This window comes from Zeus faber (genome assembly GCF_960531495.2).
Source record: "Zeus faber genome assembly, contig: SCAFFOLD_30, whole genome shotgun sequence".
NCBI lineage: Eukaryota > Metazoa > Chordata > Actinopteri > Zeiformes > Zeidae > Zeus > Zeus faber.
The window spans coordinates 640,490-660,108 of record NW_028293038.1 but is presented as its reverse complement, the minus strand read 5'-3'; the positions used below and the strand labels follow the sequence as shown (position 1 = coordinate 660,108).

At 41.4% G+C, this 19,619-nt stretch overlaps 1 pseudogene across 1 annotated transcript in view; it reads left to right on the top strand.

The window, feature by feature from the left end:
• LOC307247670 (bcl-2-like protein 1) overlaps window positions 1-17,966 on the top strand; it is a 31,539-nt pseudogene extending 13,573 nt beyond the window's left edge. The window contains exon 2 of the transcript in view: window positions 17,844-17,966. The product of the transcript in view is annotated as a bcl-2-like protein 1 (transcript). The remainder of the gene's footprint in view (window positions 1-17,843) is intronic.
• Window positions 17,967-19,619: the final 1,653 nt, after the last annotated feature.

Here is a 19,619-nt window from a genome sequence, read left to right as displayed (position 1 = left end):
TAACGAGTTAAGCAACTAAAGAGGGTAAGGAAAAATGTGATCAACATACTAAAACATTTTAATATTTAGCCTTCATTACTATTTTTTCTATTTTAAAATTAAAAAACATTGAAACGGTCGACGTATTTCACATTTATTTTAGTGTTTCAATTTTTAGAAAGTGAATGTACACAATCCATTACCTCTCTTGTGTACAAAACAAAACAATTATTCCTCTTTGTTAAACTACTTGTTAAGTTTTATTGTGTATAACAACATCTATCTTGTTCAATCTAAAATTGCGATAAAAATAATAATAATAATAATAATAATGTTGTTTGATTATACTTAAACAATCACCAGCCTTACTGAGAAAAACAAAGTAACCGGTAAGGATATGAAACATACAAACACAGTTGTATATCACATCAAAACTAACGATTCACTCATTCAAGATCATGATTTCATTAATAGTGTTTAATCAATACTATTTAGTTATTTATCAAATCCTTTCATTTAGAATTACAAATTTACTAATGCTTTGTGCCATTGTGCCAATTTGTTACTGTTTTAACACTGCAGACAACCCACTGTGGGAAAGATAAAGGATTATCTTATCTCAAACATCACTTTGACAAAAGAACACAAAAGGGAAAAATAAAGTATCTAAAAAGAATAACTCTTTATAACCCAAAAAGTAATTCATTTCTGCTGCTACTATGCATCATATCTGTGCTCCGCAATGTCTTAAAACATATTTTGGAAGCAGCAATTATTTTTTTTTTAATATTGATATATTTCTTTTTAGCAATTTGGAATGCTTTGTGATGGGCGCAGCGGAAGCATGCTGGCCCCATAACCCAGAGATTGATGGATCAAAGCCCTCTTCTGTGAAGGCTTCGCATTCGGTACCACTTGATGTGGACTCGTGCTAATTTCATGTTACAAACAAAAAAGCTTCTTACCAACTGTCCACATATTGAACAGGTGGTCATGCATTACAGTCCATGCATGACAGCTTTTAAGCACTCATGAACGACCAGTTATGACAATTTCCCCCTCCGAAAGAATGGATTGTGGGCCGGAGTCCCACCTCATGTGCTTATAAGTAGAGTTGCCAGCAAAGGCATGCTGGCCCCGTAACCCAGAGATTGATTGATCAAAACCGTTCTCTGTTCATGCCTCATTTTTACTATCGGACCAAATGCATTTGGACCTGACCACTAGCTAACTATATGTTGAAGAGGAAACTGCTTCTTACCTATAAATCATCTATTTACCATGTGTTGATGCTGATTGCAAAACATCTTCCAACCATTCAGGAAAATTTCCCTCCACTCTTGATGATTTCACCTCCTAAAAAGGGATTGTGTGCTCAAGTACCACATGTGGTTCTCAAAAGCAGAGTGGCGCAGCGGAAGCGTGCTGGGCCCATAACCCAGAGGTCGATGGATCGAAACCATCCTCTGCTAAGGCCCTGCATTTGGTTCCATAGGATGTGGACTTGTGCTAATTTCAAGTTATATTCTCTCCATGTGTTGAGCAGGTCGTCATGACAGCTTTTAAACACTCGCGAGCAACGAGTCTTGATAGTTATCCCCTCTTTCAGCATGGATTGTGCGTCCGAGTCCCACCTGATGTGCTTATGAGCAGAGCTCACTGCTGAGGCTTCCCGCCCCTAAAATCCGGAGATTAATTGATCAAAACCATTTTCTGAAAAGGCCTTTCCGTTACAATTGGACCAAATGCATTTGGACCTGAACTCCCGCTACCAGTATGTTGAGGAGGGAGATGCTTCTTAACTTATAATCATCTATCTACCAGGTGTTGATGCTGATTGCAGAACATCTTCCAACCATTCAGGAAAATGTCCCTCCACTTTTGACGATTTCACCTCCTAAACAAGTGATTGTTTGCTCAAGTACCACATGCTGTTCTCAACAGCAGAGTGGCGCAGCGGAAGCGAGCTGGGCCCATAACCCAGAGGTCGATGGATCAAAACCATCCTCTGCTAAGGCCTGGCACTTGGTACCATAGGAAGTGGACTTGTGCTAATTTCAAATCACAAACTAAAATGCTTCTTAGCAAATCTCCACGTGTTGAGCAGGTGGTCATGACAGCTTTTGAGCAACGAGTCTTGATAATTATCCCCTCCTTAAGCATGGATTGTGCGTCCGAGTCCCACCTGATGTGCTTATGAGCAGAGCTCACCGCTGAGGCTGCCTGCCCCTCAAATCCAGAGATCTCTTGATCAAAACCTTCCGCTGATAAGGCCTTACCGTTACAACTGGACCAAATGCATTTGGACCTGAACTCCCGCTAACGGTATGTTGAGGAGGAAAATTCTCTCACCTATTATTCATCTATCTACCAGTTTTTGATGCGGAACGGAAAACATTTTCCAGCCATTCATGACAATTTCCCTCCACTCTCGATGATTTCACCTCCTAAACAAGGGATTGTGGGCTCAAGTCCTACCCGGGGCTCTCAAAAGCAGAGTGGTGCAGTGAGAGCGTACTGGCCCCAGAACCATGATGTTGATGGATCCAAACCATCCTCTTTTAAGACCTCCCGTTTGCTAGAGGTATTGATGCTGATCACACAAACATTCTTGACAGTTTCACCTCGCAAACCAGGATGTGGACTTGGGCTAAGGTCATCTTGCAACCAAAGAAGCTTTTTACCAACTCTGGAAATTTTGAGCAGGTGGTCATGCTGTCCACAAAACAATGACTGTCCAGTCATGGCAACTTCCAAACACTGATGAAGATTTCAAGACCAGTCATGACAATTTTCCCCTCCTTAACCAGGGATTGTGGGTACGAGTCCCACCTGATGTGCTTATAAGTAGAGTTGCCAGCAGAGGCATGCTGGCCCCAAAACCCAGAGATTGATTGATGAAAGCATTCTCTGTTAAGGCCTTACCTTTACTATCAAACTAAATGCGTGTGGACATGAACTCTAGCTAACTATATGTTGAGGAAAAAACTGTTTCTTACCTATAAATCATCTATTTACCATGTGTTGATGCTGATTGCAAAACATCTTCCAACCATTCAGGAAAATTTCCCTCCACTCTTGATGATTTCACCTCCTAAAAAAGGGATTGTGTGCTCAAGTACCACATGTGGTTCTCAAAAGCAGAGTGGCGCAGCGGAAGAGTGCTGGGCCCATAACCCAGAGGTCGATGGATCGAAGCCATCCTCTGCTAAGGCCTCGCATTTGGTACCAAAAGATGTGGACTTGTGCTAATTTTAAGTTATATACTCTCCATGTGTTGAGCAGGTGGTCATGACAGCTTTTAAACACTCGTGAGCAACGAGTCTTGATAGTTATCCCCTCCTTCAGCATGGATTGTGCGTCCGAGTCCCACCTGATGTGCTTATGAGCAGAGCTCACTGCTGAGGCTTCCCGCCCCTAACATCCGGAGATTAATTGATCAAAACCATTTTCTGATAAGGCCTTTCCGTTACAATTGGACCAAATGCATTTGGACCTGAACTCCCGCTACCAGTATGTTGAGGAGGGAGATGCTTCTTTCCTATTAATCATCTATCTACCAGGTGCTGATCGGAAAACATTTTCCAGCCATTCATGACAATTTCCCTCCACTCTCGATGATTTCACCTCCTAAACAAGGGATTGTGGGCTCAAGTCCTACCTGGGGCTCTCAAAAGCAGAGGGGTGCAGTGAGAGCATACCGGCCCCAGAACCATGATGTTGATGGATCCAAACGATCCTCTTTTAAGACCTCCCGTTTGCTAGAGGTATTGATGCTCATCACACAAACATTCTTGACATTTTCATCTCCCAAACCAGGATGTGGACTCGTGCAAAGGTCATCTTGCAAACAAAAAAGCTTTTTACTAACTCTCGACGTGTTGAGCAGGTGGTCATGCTGTCCACAAAACAATTACTGTCCAGTGATGACAACTTCCAAACACTGATGAAGATTTCAAGACCAGTCATGACAATTTTCCCCTCCTTAACCAGGGATTGTGGGTCCGAGTCCCACCTGATGTGCTTATAAGTAGAGTTGCCAGTGTAGTGGAAAAAACTGCATCTAACAATTAAACTGAAGAAGAGAAGTTCGAGAGAGTCGAGGTCTGAAGATATAAGACTTTTTTATCACTTGCAAGAAGTGACAACAGAATCTGAGTTGGTTTGGCAAAGAACTGCCGAGCCGCTCATGGACTCCTCCTTTTAACCTCTTTCTGTTGGTAGAGAAAGTAAATCTGTTTACTCAATTAGGATCCCTTCCTTCCTCCTATACGGTCAATAGTGCAAAGAAGCCATTTGTCTGCATTCTTTGACATCAGTTACAACAACAAACCTCCCGACACTCGTCCAGGCCACATTTTATGAGGGGATGGTTGCATTCACACACCTTCCCATGTCACATGGCCCACAGTCAACAAAGCACTTATTCATGTCTTTGCTGACCCCTGTCTCACACACACTTACTTCATTCATATAGCATATGGGCAAGATAACGAATGTTCTTTCTTATTTAATGGTAGAATATAATGAACATATTTCTTTTAAATGTACTAGTAAATTTCTCCCATATATCCCCCCTTTGGGACTTATTATGTCCCAATGTCAATTACCATTATCTTTAATAACCCCAATTTACAGATGACTACTTGCCGGACTGCTAGATAAACGAACAGTATTCACATTTGATTACCTGGAAAAAACGTCTTGCTTTCTTATCATCACAGGAATTTCAAGCTGTTTCAGGGTTTTCAACCTGAACCTTCTACTTAAGCAAGTTAAAAAAGGTTACCAAATGGGCGATACCCTATAAGTGTTTCAATCCTCTGAGTTGGTACCCATAATGAAATATATAATCGAATATAAAAACATGCAATACAAAAATTAAAAGTTAACATAAAAACCTTTAGCATACCTATATCAAATTGCATTATATTGCAAAACATCTTAACATGAGTACAAGTTAACTTAGTATATCACATAGCATAGTGAGTTCAGTTATAAATGTCATGTAAGCGGCAGCCTGTTATTTAAGTAGAGTCTTGCATGTGTTGTTTCCTCTATAAATCGTGAAAAACATCTAAATCATTATCTCTCCACAACCCATAACCTAGATAAACATCATATAAGTACTTCAATGAATGCATAACACAAAATTAAACAAACTTTCAACATGCATTGTCGTGGATGATCAGGTGATCTTCATGTATTGGTGTGCTGTATGTTTGTGGGGGGTTTTGGGCATTATTGTAGTCGTTGCTTCAGCTTTCATCAGCCTCTTCATGTCCGGTTATTTGATGAGTTCAGTGTTCATCCTGCTTAACAAGGGTGTGACCCACATGGAGAGGTTACTAGCACAATCACATGTGAGCCTCCTCAAGGCCAGGTCAAACCTTGAATTTCTCCCATTCCATGTCGTCATCATCCCCATATTCACTCTGGCTTTTATTCCCAACATATTCCCATTCTAATCCTTTCTCCTCACCTATGCCTTTGGACATAAGGAACATTTGCTTGTTTAGCCTAGATTCTATCATGGACCTTAGTATTGGAATACAACAACAAAAAATCAATCCAATCATTGTGAATACAATCAAAAGAACTAATCCTATTTGAGCCAATATTGTTCCCCATTTTCCCATTTGTACCAGCTATTTCCTATTGCTTGATCATACAACCGGTCTACAGTTATTACTTACATTTTTCCGTTTGAAGTGATCAGATGTATCTTGTTTAACAGATATATCCTGTTTTATGGCTCTTGTTGTTTTATTTGATCTTTTTTCAGGATGGACATCCTCTATTGCTGTCACCTCTGCTTAAGACATTTGCTCTTGGAGCTATTGTGGTGATTGTCCCTTTCATCTGAAAAATGGATACGGCATCATCTGTTGTTATCACACTACCCTTTACGGTGACGCTTGTTATATTAGTATTATGTCTATTATGTATATTAATTATGTCCGAATCCATAATTAATATATTAATATTTTATTTGCCTTGGTCATATCATTATTCTCTTGTATTTTACAAGAGGCATTTCGTCTTAATAAGGAAAATATTTTTGTATCTTCACGTATATTTGGAATCTGCAGTTTCGTAATTTCTAATCTGTAGTGGTTTATCTCATAGTTCCATTGATTTGTAGGTTCGACTGTAAAACACCAGTATGCATGAGTCTTTGAAATACTTATTTTGCATTGTTCTTGTCCCCAGATAATTGGTTTGAAATTCTTGAGCATCATTACCGCACATTGAAGTTCTCCATCTGCCATAACACTTAAGATAATTTGTTCATTGTCAAATTTTAATTCTTGTGGGGGTGTTTCAATATGTAAGGCTTCTCTCTCTGACCTCTTTTTCCTTACACTATTTACTATTCCTGAATACCTCGGGGCTAGCCTTTCCTGCAACACTGTCATGTTTTCTCTGTTGTTACCATCTGATTCCTGGTTGTTCCAGGTCTGCTCTGTTAGTGTGATTTCATCCTTCCTCTGAATCCGTCCTTGGGCCACTGGGGTCTGCCCAAGGCCGTAGAGGATCAGGAACAGCTTCATCAGCTTCAACATCATCATCATCCTGGCTGGGCTAGGTCTGGTCTTGGGGTGGTGGGTCAGTATCGGGTGCGTCTGCATCCGACTCCTCCCCACTCTCTTCCCTCGTCCTGGGTTGCGCAGCTTTCGTGCAGTGGTTGAGGTGGTACCAGGTGGAACTCCCTTCCACCTGGATGGCAGTTGGGGTTGCATTGGTGACCTTGTATGGTCCTTCTCTCCTGGGCTCATTCCAATTTCTCCGGAACACCCTTAGGTACACCTGGTCGCCTGGTTCCACCCCCTTGGTGGGTCGTCTTCTGGTTCTGGTACTCGGTTCTTCTCCTGTTGGAATATATGCTTATGTATGCCAGTTAGTTGCTTGATATATTCTCTAATTTCTAATTGCAATTGTTCCAGTGGAGGACCCTTATGGGGTCCTCTGAGGTTAGGTGCAGGCATGGGTCGACCCGTGAGCATTTCGTGCGGAGTTAAATGTGTCATTCTGTTAGTTTGCATGCGATAACTCATTAGTGCTAATGGGAGTGCATCTACCCAGTTCAATTTAGCACTTGCACAAATTTTGTTAATTTTTGTCTTGATTGTTCCATTCACTCTTTCCACCATTCCTTGTGATTGAGGGTGATACACACAACCCAATCTTTGTTTGACATGTAATTGCTGTATTACTTGTTTAACAGTTTTTTGGATAAACTCAGAGCCGTTGTCTGAGCTTATTTCTGTTGGAATTCCAAACCTTGGCATGACCTCTCTGGTCAAAAATTTGATTACTGTAACCGCACTCTGATCTTTTGATGGGACTGCCTCCACCCACCTGCTAAATCTGTCAATGACTACAAGCATGTATCTTTTCCCATTTACTTTTTTGATCATGTCCACATAGTCTAAGACTAGATGTCTGAATGGTCCCTCTGGTGTTGGAATGTGTCCCAATGGGGTGATTGTTTTTCTTACATTATTTTTCGCACATACTTCACATTCATTGAGCTGATTTTCAACCATTGTTTGCAAGTATGGTGACCAAAAACCTTGTTTTCTGATTCTCCTTACTACTTCCCCCCTTGTGCAATGGTCAAAACCATGCGCATTAGTGATAAGCAATCCTAACAACGCGGTCGGTGCCACTAACATCCCATCATGAGTTCTCCATAACCCAGTCGGAGTGCGCACCGCACCCCTCTTCAGCCACATGTTTTGCTCATAGACACCAGCCTTCTCTTGCATGCGGACAACATCATCTTCAGTAGGTGACGCCACAGGCATAGTCAACACTGCCTGAATCAAAACACAACTGTTAGAGGCTCTCTTGGCCGCCTCATCTGCAGCACTGTTACCTTTTGTGATATACTCATTTCCTTTCTTGTGTGCCTGACATTTGATTATCGCCACTTGCTTAGGTAGCAACAATGCCAACATCAGTTCCACAATCTGATCACAATGCATTATGGGGGACCCATCAGTCTTTTTAAAACCCCTCATTTTCCATACTGCTCCCAACAGATGACACACACCATGTGCATATGCAGAATCAGTATATATGTTCACAATTTTACCTGCCCCTTCCCGGCAGGCAGCTGTAAGAGCTTTCAATTCAGCCACCTGTGCTGAACATGGTTGTTTACAATAAGAACTTTGAATGACAGCGAAAGTTCTATCCGGGTTTTGTCGTACTACTGCAAATCCTGCATGGTTACCCAAATGATCTCTGTAGCACGAACCATCTACAAACAACTCCTCCTCAGCCCCAATTAGTGGCGTTGACAACAAATCAGGCCTTAACTTGGTAAACGTCAGAGAATCAGTCACACAGTCGTGTGACGTCCCTTCAAAATCATGCGGAATTTTGTCTGCTGGGTTCACCGTTGAACACCTTCTAATGGTAACATCGGGGAACGTAAGCAAGGTCAAATATTCCAACAACCTCGAGTTTGTCAACACAAATTTCCCCTGTTCAATCAGTTCAGTAACTTTATGATTTGTAAAAATAGTTACCGGATATCCCATCGTGATGGACGAAGCGTTGTCATAAGCATACTGTACCGCAGCTAATCCCTGATAACAGGGTGGGTAGCCTTGTGCTACTGTATCCAATTTTGAGCTATAATATGCTATGGGTTGATTTCGCTTGCATTAGTATTGCTGATGCGTACCCCTGACTCCTATTTGCTACATACAATAGGAATGGTTTTGTATAGTCTGGAGTTGCCAATGCACTTGCTCCCTGGGTATGGGTCCCCCATAATGCATTGTGATCAGATTGTGGAACTGATGTTGGCATTGTTGCTACCTAAGCAAGTGGCGATAATCAAATGTCAGGCACACAAGAAAGGAAATGACTTTGTCACAAAAGGTAACAGTGCTGCAGATGAGGCGGCCAAGAGAGCCTCTAACAGTTGTGTTTTGATTCAGGCAGTGTTGACTATGCCTGTGGCTTCACCTACTGTAGATGATGTTGTCCGCATCCAAGAGAAGGCTGGTGTCTATGAGCAAAACATGTGGCTGAAGAGGGGTGCGGTGCGCACGTTAGTGGCACCGACCGCGTTGTTTGGATTGCTTATCACTAATGCGCATGGTTTTGACCATTGCACAAGGGGGGAAGTAGTAAGGAGAATCAGAAAACAAGGTTTTTGGTCACCATACTTGCAAACAATGGTTGAAAATCAGCTCAATGAATGTGAAGTATGTGCGAAAAATAATGTAAGAAAAACAATCACCACCCCATTGGGACACATTCCAACACTAGAGGGACCATTCAGACATCTAGTCTGAATGGGTGGGTAGGAGGGTGGGAGGCAGTCCCATCAAAAGATCAGAGTGCGGTTACAGTAATCAAATTTTTGACCAGAGAGGTCATGCCAAGGTTTGGAATTCCAACAGAAATAAGCTCAGACAACGGCTCTGAGTTTATCCAAAAAACTGTTAAACAAGTAATACAGCAATTACATGTCAAACAAAGATTGGGTTGTGTGTATCACCCTCAATCACAAGGAATGGTGGAAAGAGTGAATGGAACAATCAAGACAAAAATTAACAAAATTTGTGCAAGTGCTAAATTGAACTGGGTAGATGCACTCCCATTAGCACTAATGAGTTATCGCATGCAAACTAACAGAATGACACATTTAACCCCACATAAAATGCTCACGGGTCGACCCATGCTTGCACCTAACCTCAGAGGACCCCATAATGGTCCTCCACTGGAACAATTGCAATTAGAAATTAGAGAATATATCAAGCAACTAACTGGCATACATAAGCATATATTCCAACAGGAGAAGGACCGAGTTCCAGAACCAGAAGACGACCCACCAAGGGGGTGGAACCAGGCGACCAGGTGTACCTAAGGGTGTTCCGGAGAAAGTGGAACGAGCCCAGGAGAGAAGGACCATACAAAGTCACCAATGCAACCCCAACTGCCATCCAGGTGGAAGGGAGATCCACCTGGTACCACCTCAACCACTGCACGAAAGCTGCGCAGCCCAGGACGAGGCAAGAGAGTGGGGAGGTGTTGGATGCAGACGCACCCGATACTGACCCACCACCCCAAGACCAGACCCAGCCCAGCCAGGATGATGATGACGACATGGAAGGGGAGAAGTCCAAGGTTTGACCTGGCCTTGAGGAGGCTCACATGTGATCGTGCTAGTAACCTCTCGATGTGGGTCACACCCTTGGTAAGCAGGATGAGCACTGAACTCATAAAATTACCGGACATGAAGATGCTGATGAAAGCTGAAGCAACGACTACAATAATGCCCAAAACCCCCCACAAACATACAGCACACCAATACATGAAGATCACCTGATCATCCACCACAATGCATGTTGAAAGAATTTGAGTTTTATTTCTTATTCTGTGTCATATACTTCCTGTAAGGATGACTTTCAATGCATGCTGAAAGATTGTTAAATTTTGTGTTATGCATTCGTTGAAGTACTTCTATGATGTTTGTCTCGGTCATGGTTTGTGGAGAGATAATGATTTAGATGTTTTTCACGATTTATAGAGGAAACAACACATGCAAGGCTCTACTCAAATAACAGGCTGCCGCTTACATGACATTTATAACTGAACTCAGAGGATTGAAACACTTATAGGGTATCGCACATTTGGTAACCTTTTTTAACTTGCTTAAGTAAAAGGTTCAGGTTGAAAACCCTGGAACAGGTTGAAATTCCTGTGATGATAAGAAAGCAAGATGTTTTTTCCAGGTAATCAAATGTGAATACTATTAGTTTATCTAGCAGTCTGGCAAGTAGTCATCTGTAAATTTGGGTTATTAAAGATAATGGTAATTGACATTGGGACTTAATAAGTCCCAAAGAGGGGATATATGGGAGAAATTTACCAGTGCATTTAAAATAAATATGTTCATTATATTCTACCATTAAATAAGAAAGAACATTCATTATCTTGCCCATATGCTATATGAATGAAGTAATTGTGCGTGAAACAGGGGTCAGCAAAGACATGGTGTTTCAGTCTAAACAAAAGTAGCAGACAGGAATAAGTGCTTTGTTAGCCGTGAGCCATATGACATGGGAAGGTTTGTTAATGCAAACATCCCCTCTAAAATATGGCCTGGATTGGCGTCGGAAGGTTTGTTAGTGTAACTGACGTCAAAGACTGCAGACAACTGGGTTCTTTGCACTACTGACAGTGTAGGAGTAAGGAAGGGATTCTTATTGAGAAAAAACAGATGTACATTCTGGACCAACAGAAAGAGGTTAAAAGAAGGAGTCCGTGAGCGGCTCGGCAGTTCTTTGCCAAACCAACTCAGATTCTGTTTTCACTTCTTGCAAGTGATAATAAAGTCTTATATCTTCAGACCTCGACACTCTCAAACCTCTCTTCTTCAGTTTAAGTGTTAGATGTGTTTTTTTCCACTACAACTACAACCAGAAGAGGCGTAATGTACAAAAAGAGTGCTGCTTTAAAGACTGTGCCCATTGAAAGCATGGTGTCAATCAACTTTGTGGCATGTAACAACATCTAACGCTATAGTCATTGTGGGGGTTAGCCCAGGGAGCCCGTAAGGTGAGTGACGTCGAAGTTAAGAGCTTGTTGAGAATGCCACTGTCATGCAAAGCATGACATTCAGGAGGACATATACTTAAAGGGCTTGTCAGAAGTGGGATTTGAACCCACGCCTCCATCGGAGACTGCGACCTGAACGCAGCGCCTTAGACCGCTCGGCCATCCTGACGGCACATTGGTGAATAGGGTGCAATCCAAACAAAAGTCTGAAGTCGCATTCTACAAAACTCATTCTAATTGACTGGATGAATACCTAGGAGAAAGGGAAATCCCCTCAGTGTTTGGCCTCCTTTCAAATTTGTATTTCTGATTTCCAGCTCTTTCAGCGACTGCCAATACTTCCAGGACAGCCAAGATCCACAAAAGTAAATGGGTTCGGTTCGCACGACGACTGGACAATTAAAATCGGATGCTTAAGGCAATGCACGTGCCGGGGCATGTCATCAACAGCTCTCCATTCCCATATTACCCACTCCGTTATTCATGTAAAGGGTAGAGATAAATTACATTTTGTGTCCATCAGTTTCCGATGAATAGGGCATTGATGTTCTGACTTGAAGGTTTTTGACCACATTTTTGTGAATGTAGCTATCCGGATTTTAAGTCTGATTTGAAAGAGAGGCTGTATTTCCGTAGTTGGATTGTCTCCAACTACGGAAGTGGACCACGTCATGTGTCAAATATGATTCTGAAGAGGCCTTCAATTGCATGTTCCTTGGGGTGTGTATATTTTGTCCGCAGAAATGTAAGTACTGTTTCTAATGTAAGTACTGTACTTTCATAATATCCCATTTGTGATGCAACGATCTTGAAAAATCCAGATCAGAGACATGTCTTCTGTGCTCTAATGGATCATCCGTGCAATACAGAGACAGTAGAGGGGCTTTCAATTCTGAAACCAATATTTCTTGACTTTATTTAACGATTTGTTTTGCAAGGAAGGCTTTGCTATTTTCGAAAATGTTATCGCCACAATAAAAATTATATTGTGACTTATATTTCAAGATGAATATCTTCTGGTTTGGGGCAACTTATAATTGATTAACATCCCATAGCTTATTATTTTTAAGACTGTGTTGTGAAAATGTGTGTATCAAATGTGAAACACCACTTATATAGGATAATGTATCTGTAAATCCCTCAAAGGCAGTTGTATTGCATTTCATGGTGCAATGTGCATTATGCCTACCAAAGTGCTAAATACATTATTTTGATTAATTCACAAATTAAAGCTCTGCACAGGCAATCATTTCTCACTAGTCTATATTACCCTAAATAATGACAGAAACTATGTTTTTGCCTCCAAAAATGCAGAATAAAAAAGGTTGCTGTTGAAATTAACCAAAGCATTTATTTTAAAACTTTGTCTAAGTAAAAAGATCTAAAATTGCATGACAGCATGCATGTGATCAAAACATTTCCAAAAATTACTGATATATCAAATATCTTCCATTAAGGCTAACTCTGCATTAAAATTACGACATAATTTTCAGAATCATTTTTCGGACATGGATTCTGCCAGCGAAATGTAATCAATTTAAATTGAATCCAGCATGGTTGGAAATAGACACTTATAATAGTAGATGATGAAGGGATTAATGATATATATATATATCTATAGATATAGATATATATATATAGTCGTGCTTAAACGGTTCTTCAAAGGCCTCAAATTTCAATGCAAATATGAGTATCCAGTTTGTACGGTGACGTTCCCCCACAAAGGTAAAAACTCACGCTCCACACAACGCCTGTACGGTGCACCAACGTGCCTGGTGTAGTTTGGGCGTGAGAGTTGTTGACTATATGGGAAGGTGATCACAACAATTTAAAATAGAACACTAAATGCAACAACTTCCCTGACTGAAATAAATTGAATAAATATATTTTTAAACAGAGATCTGTGATGTCCTATTTTTGATTGATCGGGAATTATTGATAGAGGTTAATGTGTAAGGTTTTATTATATACTCCAAAATATATTTATTTTTGTTGTTTTTTTGAGTAATTATAAATTGCCATTTTTCTTATCACTATACGACTGTTACTCTATCATTAGTGCCAATGGTGTTACATAGGTGACAGGCAAATCTGAATCGATGAATTCAAGTTCTTTTAAAACTAGAACCGCCACAACCAGACTTTTCCTAAAATTGTGTTTTGTAGCATCCCCTATTGCTAAAAACAGTAAGGATAAAAACAGATTTAAAATATGGGCATTATAGAACATAGCTATTTTCGAGAAGTTAATTTTTCACTGATCTGAAACATTCCCATACCGTCGCTGACGATGGACTCCCGTTTACTTGGTTTGTGGATCAAAAGGGTGAATATATGCTATCGGTGCTGTGTCATCCTCATGGGGGAAGATTCCGCCCGGTGGCATATTTCTCTTATAAATTAGAACCGATCCTACAAACTGATAAACCAACACAAATGACACCACAAAGATTTTTGCGTTATCATGTGCGTCTGCTTGACATGCCAAACATAAAAATCCAATGCTGTTCCCCACTCAATCAAGCCACACTTCTCGCCCCCACTGACATCACAGAAAATACAAATTTGAACACATCACACCTGTTCTTTATCTCTACACCTGTTAAAACCAGGATAGATTAAAAAAATGCTGCTACTTGTAAATAAAGCAATAAATGGCCGTGCACCTCAGTTTATAAAATAACTGCTAATTCTACACAAACCAGCAAGAACTCTCAGGTCCACAGTCAGTGGTCTTTTAACTATGCCCTCATTGTGCCAAAAGAGTCAAATAAGTTTGAGTTTGGTAGCATGTATCCAGGTCAGAGGAACACAAGACGATATCATAGCTCTCTAGCTATAGTGATACAATTCTTATAATATAGTGAGTTCAGGCCATGGTTTATTCTTTGTTCTTTTATTAATTTTTTATTTAGCGCAAAACAATTCCGTAATCAGTATCGTCTAATCTATATTTCTCCTTCCAAACAAGAGTGCAGAGCCAACTGTTGCTCACTGGCACCATTCAAAGGGTTTGTTTAATCAACAGTCTCCCAGCAGTGGAACTGTCACAGAACCAAAAGCCCCCGGCTTTTCAGTACCAGCCAAACATACAGAAAAAATGCAGATACAGTGGCAATATTCCTGTGCAGAGAACAGAATCTGTGTGTTAAAAGTCACGGATGGAGGTAGGAGGAAGTGAGCTGCTAGAGGGTTGGAGCATACTGAGGGAAATTTCTGGAAGAGATTCCAACTGCATGCGCTTTGCTGATGACATGTTAATGTGTGTGTGTGGCTAACCCCACCCAGGATCCACTGCTTTGTCACGACACAGCGACATCATAATTAAATCGTAGTAGTTCCACCCATTCCAAGCTACACACATTTAGCATAAGATAATAGCGCTGATTATTAACTAATACCCACATATAACCATGACAAACTTCCAACTGACTGAACCTGACTGAACCCACCTGACCCCAACTAAACCACCAGAACCGTCTCGCCCGCTACCCGACATCCCTTGAAAAGGAGAAAGAAGCTCAACATCCGCCTGAGTACAAACCCCTTCATCAGTTCCAACTTGGGGACTGGGTCCTCGTAAAGAACCTACGACCGTCATCTGGGCACAATCCCTGTGTCCTGCGACTGTTCCAAGTCCTGTTTGTCACCAACACCGCCCTCAAGGTCAAAGGCCGTGCCTCCTGGGTTCACGCCTCCCACAGTAAGGAAGGTCCTCTTCCCCTCGAGCTACTTGTTGAGAAGACAACGTGAGCGTACACCGAACGCTGCTCACCCTGCAACTGCAATGGAACCACATCAACCACAACTGGGGCCATGGCACTCTTTTCACCTTACAGGGTTTTGTTGCCTACGCAGCACTGTTTGTTTCCTACTCACCATTGCTATAATTGTTGTTTTCCCCATATACATTGTCCATGATCATACTTTACTTCACATACTTTACCGTCCTGAGAATATAACTACCCCAATCACAGTTAATAAAATATATGTTCCCGGCAGTACGACACATAGCACTGACTCAGCTCCCGGCCTTAATGGCACTCGTCTACTAAACTGTGTTTCTGGTTATGTGGCCATAGTGCATACACCCATCTCCCAGTTGACTGGAATCACACCTTTATCGTCCCAGTTTTCCACAACAGTGCTGACGTCCACATCACTCGCACTAAACACGCGCTACCCACCTTTAGCCCCATGACCCCGTTTGGGCCTCCGACGTCCCAGAGGATCACAAATTATGGATTGTGGGCCAAAAGGTCCTACTCTCGCTCTTCCCTTCAACCAGGGTTGGTGAAACTATGCTATACTATGCTAACTTTACTTTATCAATTTCCCGCCTTTATGAACGAATCTCTCCACATAACCAAGACCACGACACAAAAACTTTGCGTGCTCCGCCTATTGTCCCTACAAAACCGTATAGTGCTGGACCAGCTCACAGCAGCACAAGGTGGGGTCTGCGTCCTGGTTGGAACGGCTTGTTGTACTTTTGTCCCCGACAACGACGCGGACGGCCATGTCATAGACAAAGCTTTACATAAGCTTATCCAATTGTGCGACGTCACTCTTAAGGAGGAGGTCAACGACACTCAGAGTGGGTTTGGGTGGTTTCTCATGAATTGGCGCCACTGGCTCACTCTTTGTGCCACCGCTTTAGTCGCCGTCCTTGTTTTTCTATGGACTTGTTTGGTTTGTATAATACCATTACTACACCGCTTGACCACCCAAATCGTTAAGACCTTTCTTGCCATCCCTTTTGACGACCCTGAGCCCCCTCTGGAATCTTGGTCTCCCGCTTATGCAGGCCTTGATGACAATTAAGACACCACCTCCTCACATGACACCCGAGTTTAAAACCACACATGACGGACTCCATTGAATCTTCGTGAATTTGTTGTGTTAATGTTTTTTTTTTTCTGGTTTGCTCAGAAATATATATATATATATCTACTCAGAGAGCTGCTCCTTAGCACCTCTTTGATCCGACCCTTGTACAATTAAAACCAACGTCTGAAGACCTTCAGATGACCTTCAGAGTTTGAAGAAACCAATATCGCAAGGAAAAGATTTTAAGTATATCATCTTTTATTCTTTCAAGACAGAAGTATAGGACATGCTTTTTGATAAAGCATTTTGAACGTCCACTATCTTTCAGCGGTAAAAGTCTGAACTGTGTGTGCCTGTGTGTGTGTGTGTGTCTGTGTGGGTGGGTTAGGTTTCTTTTTGATCATTGGGTGGGACACATTAAGTGGGGTGCAGAAACACTGTGTGGAAAAGCGCCACCAAAAAGCAAAAAGACAGAGTGGATGACTGATCAGTGGCATCTTGGAAGCTCCTATATAGACAGCCTTTCGACAGAGGCTGAGGCAAAGTTCCACGAACAAATTATTAATTTTATCCATTCATTCCCACCATCCTCAGCCCATTTTGCGTTTCCTTTTCAAGAACGATTGCTTTTCTAAAATAAATATTGTGATATTCTTGCAAGTTTCAAATTGGCCCTAAATTGAATTACATTCAACTATTCATTATTTCGTTATAAGATAGGCGCTACCAAGAGGGAGAGAGCTCAGTGGGCCACACAGAATTTTGCGACAAGATAATCTTGTTTCAAATTGTGAATATCAACTCACAACTGTGGTGCAGAAAATAATTAAAATCAAAAAAGAAACCTAAAAGATTTTAATGAAATATATAATGTGATTCATAATTAGCATCTTTTAAACCAGTTTGTACACCTAGAACACCAAGCTGTGTATTTATAAATACTATCATCAATGAATAAAAAAAGCACAATGTGGATATAAATAATTTAATTTCTGAGACAAAATACATAAAAAAATCACTAGCTTACGGACACAAACTACTGCTTTGGATTTGCAGTGTGGCGGAACTGAAACTTGATTCTGATTTGACGAAAAACTCGGGTCAACGCTGACCAATCAGATCGTTCCTGCAAGGCTTTATTCCAGCGCTGTAGAACGATCCGATCACCTTCTACTCGTTAGAAGCCATTGTGATCATGTCTGGAAGAAGCAAACAGGGCAGCAAAGCCAGAGCAAAGGCAAAGACTCGCTCTTCCCGTGCCGGTCTCCAGTTCCCCATCAGCCGCGTTCACAGGCTTCTGCGCAAAGGCAACTATGCCCGGCGCGTCGGTGCCGGCGCTCTGTCTACCTGGCAGCCATGCTAGACTACCCGACCGCTGAGATATTGGAGTTGGCTGGAAACGCTGCCCGTGGCAACAAGAAGATCGCATCATCCCCCGTCACCTGCAGCTGGCCGACGAGGAGCCCAACAAGCTGCTGGGTGGAGTGACCATCTTTCAGGGCGCCGTCCTGCCCAACATCCAGGCTGTTCTGCTCCCAAAGAAGACCGAGAAGGCTGCCAAGTCAAAGTAAACCTGCTCGATCACTTCCAAAATACAACCCAAATGTTATTTTAAGAGCCACCCACATCTTTGTAGAGAGTAAATCTTGTGAACCTACTTAACTTTCCTATAAATCAAGTTACGGTTATTGTCATACACCACATCAACATCACATAATCTAGCTCGCTTGTAAACTCAATATTAAAATTCCCTGACACCAATTACAGCCATTCTGTTGAATAGTATTGTAATATTGACGTAATTCATATATTAAGTGTCTGTTTAAGCAGAGTTACAAAATAATTAAGATTCAATGCCATTGTTTTATTGTCCGTTACTTTTGGCGGCATGTTCGAATAACAGCAGCTGCCCGGCGCTGGACCAATCAAGTCACAGCGCGGTGCGTCATTACTGAGAATTTGGAGATTTTATCTTTGCAATGTTGTGTAACTTTGCTAAAAGCTTCCAAAATATCGCATTCATAAGTTGAATATTTACATTGCAATGCACCTATTTCACTGGTTGTTTTTGTAAACATTAAGGTGTCTGAATGAGGGCCCTGGGTTCTCAAGAATCAGAGCCCATTGTATAGTGATTGTATGGTATAATTACTAACGTATGTTACTTTTAATTTATTGCATCCATGTCATACGGAGAACAAAAATAACAACGTGTCTTTTCAGAGGCCCTATGGGAGAGGAAATGTGTTGATGCCTCCAGCCTGGCCAGAGGAGGAAATGTGTAGATTTACGTCGGACCAGTGCTGAACTGTGACTTATGCATTGTGAGCAGATGGGCTACATGATCCCCGTACTAGTGTAAAGGACAAGTCTTTTACTTCTTCCCCGAGAGAATACTTCCGGCTTTGTTCTCTCCTGGACGTCCTAGGCAAGTCTGGTTTGTTGCTGTGTAATAAAACTATTATTTTAATCAAGTCAGCATCAGTGGTCACTCCTTCTTCATCAACACATCAAAATCATCCAGAAACTACAAAGTGGCGTCAAGAACCAGGATGTGTTGGGCCTCATCTGCCACTGCCGCCCCGCTTCAGAAGATACCACTTAATGCCTCAACGGGGAGTTTTTACTTACGATACGAGCTGTTACAGTATGTGGTCTGAAGCGGTTTTGTGTGCGTTTTGTGCAGATAGGAGCACTAAGAGCAGAGCAGATTGTGCAGAGATGAGTGATGATGTGTTGATGTGCAAACTGAGTTTCCATCTAAATTGGGTTTATTAAGTTGTAAAAGATGTAAATAAGGGGGATAAGAGAATAATAAATCAAGAAAAAGAGAATTAAGTTGAAATAGAGAATTGAGACGAGAGAAATAAAGATGAAGTTAAAGGTAAACATTAAAGGGTTAAAAGATGTGGAGAAAGTTGAAGTAAAAAGTAAAAGTTCTTTAAATAACCATGCAAGATTAACGAAGACGGCCTTAAACAGAAAGACATGTGTACATTAAATGCTGCGTGAAAGTTGGCCGAATGAAAATATAATATAGTCAATTCTAGGTGGGAAAAACAAAGAGGAAATAACCCTGACCAGGGGAATTGACTAAATATAATATTATATGAATGAAGATGAAAAAGATGAAAGTAAAGTGAAAAAGAGATAACAGTTAAAAGCCTAAAGTGAAATGAAAAAGATGAAAAGTGAAGTAAAAAGAATTACAAGTTAAAGGCTTA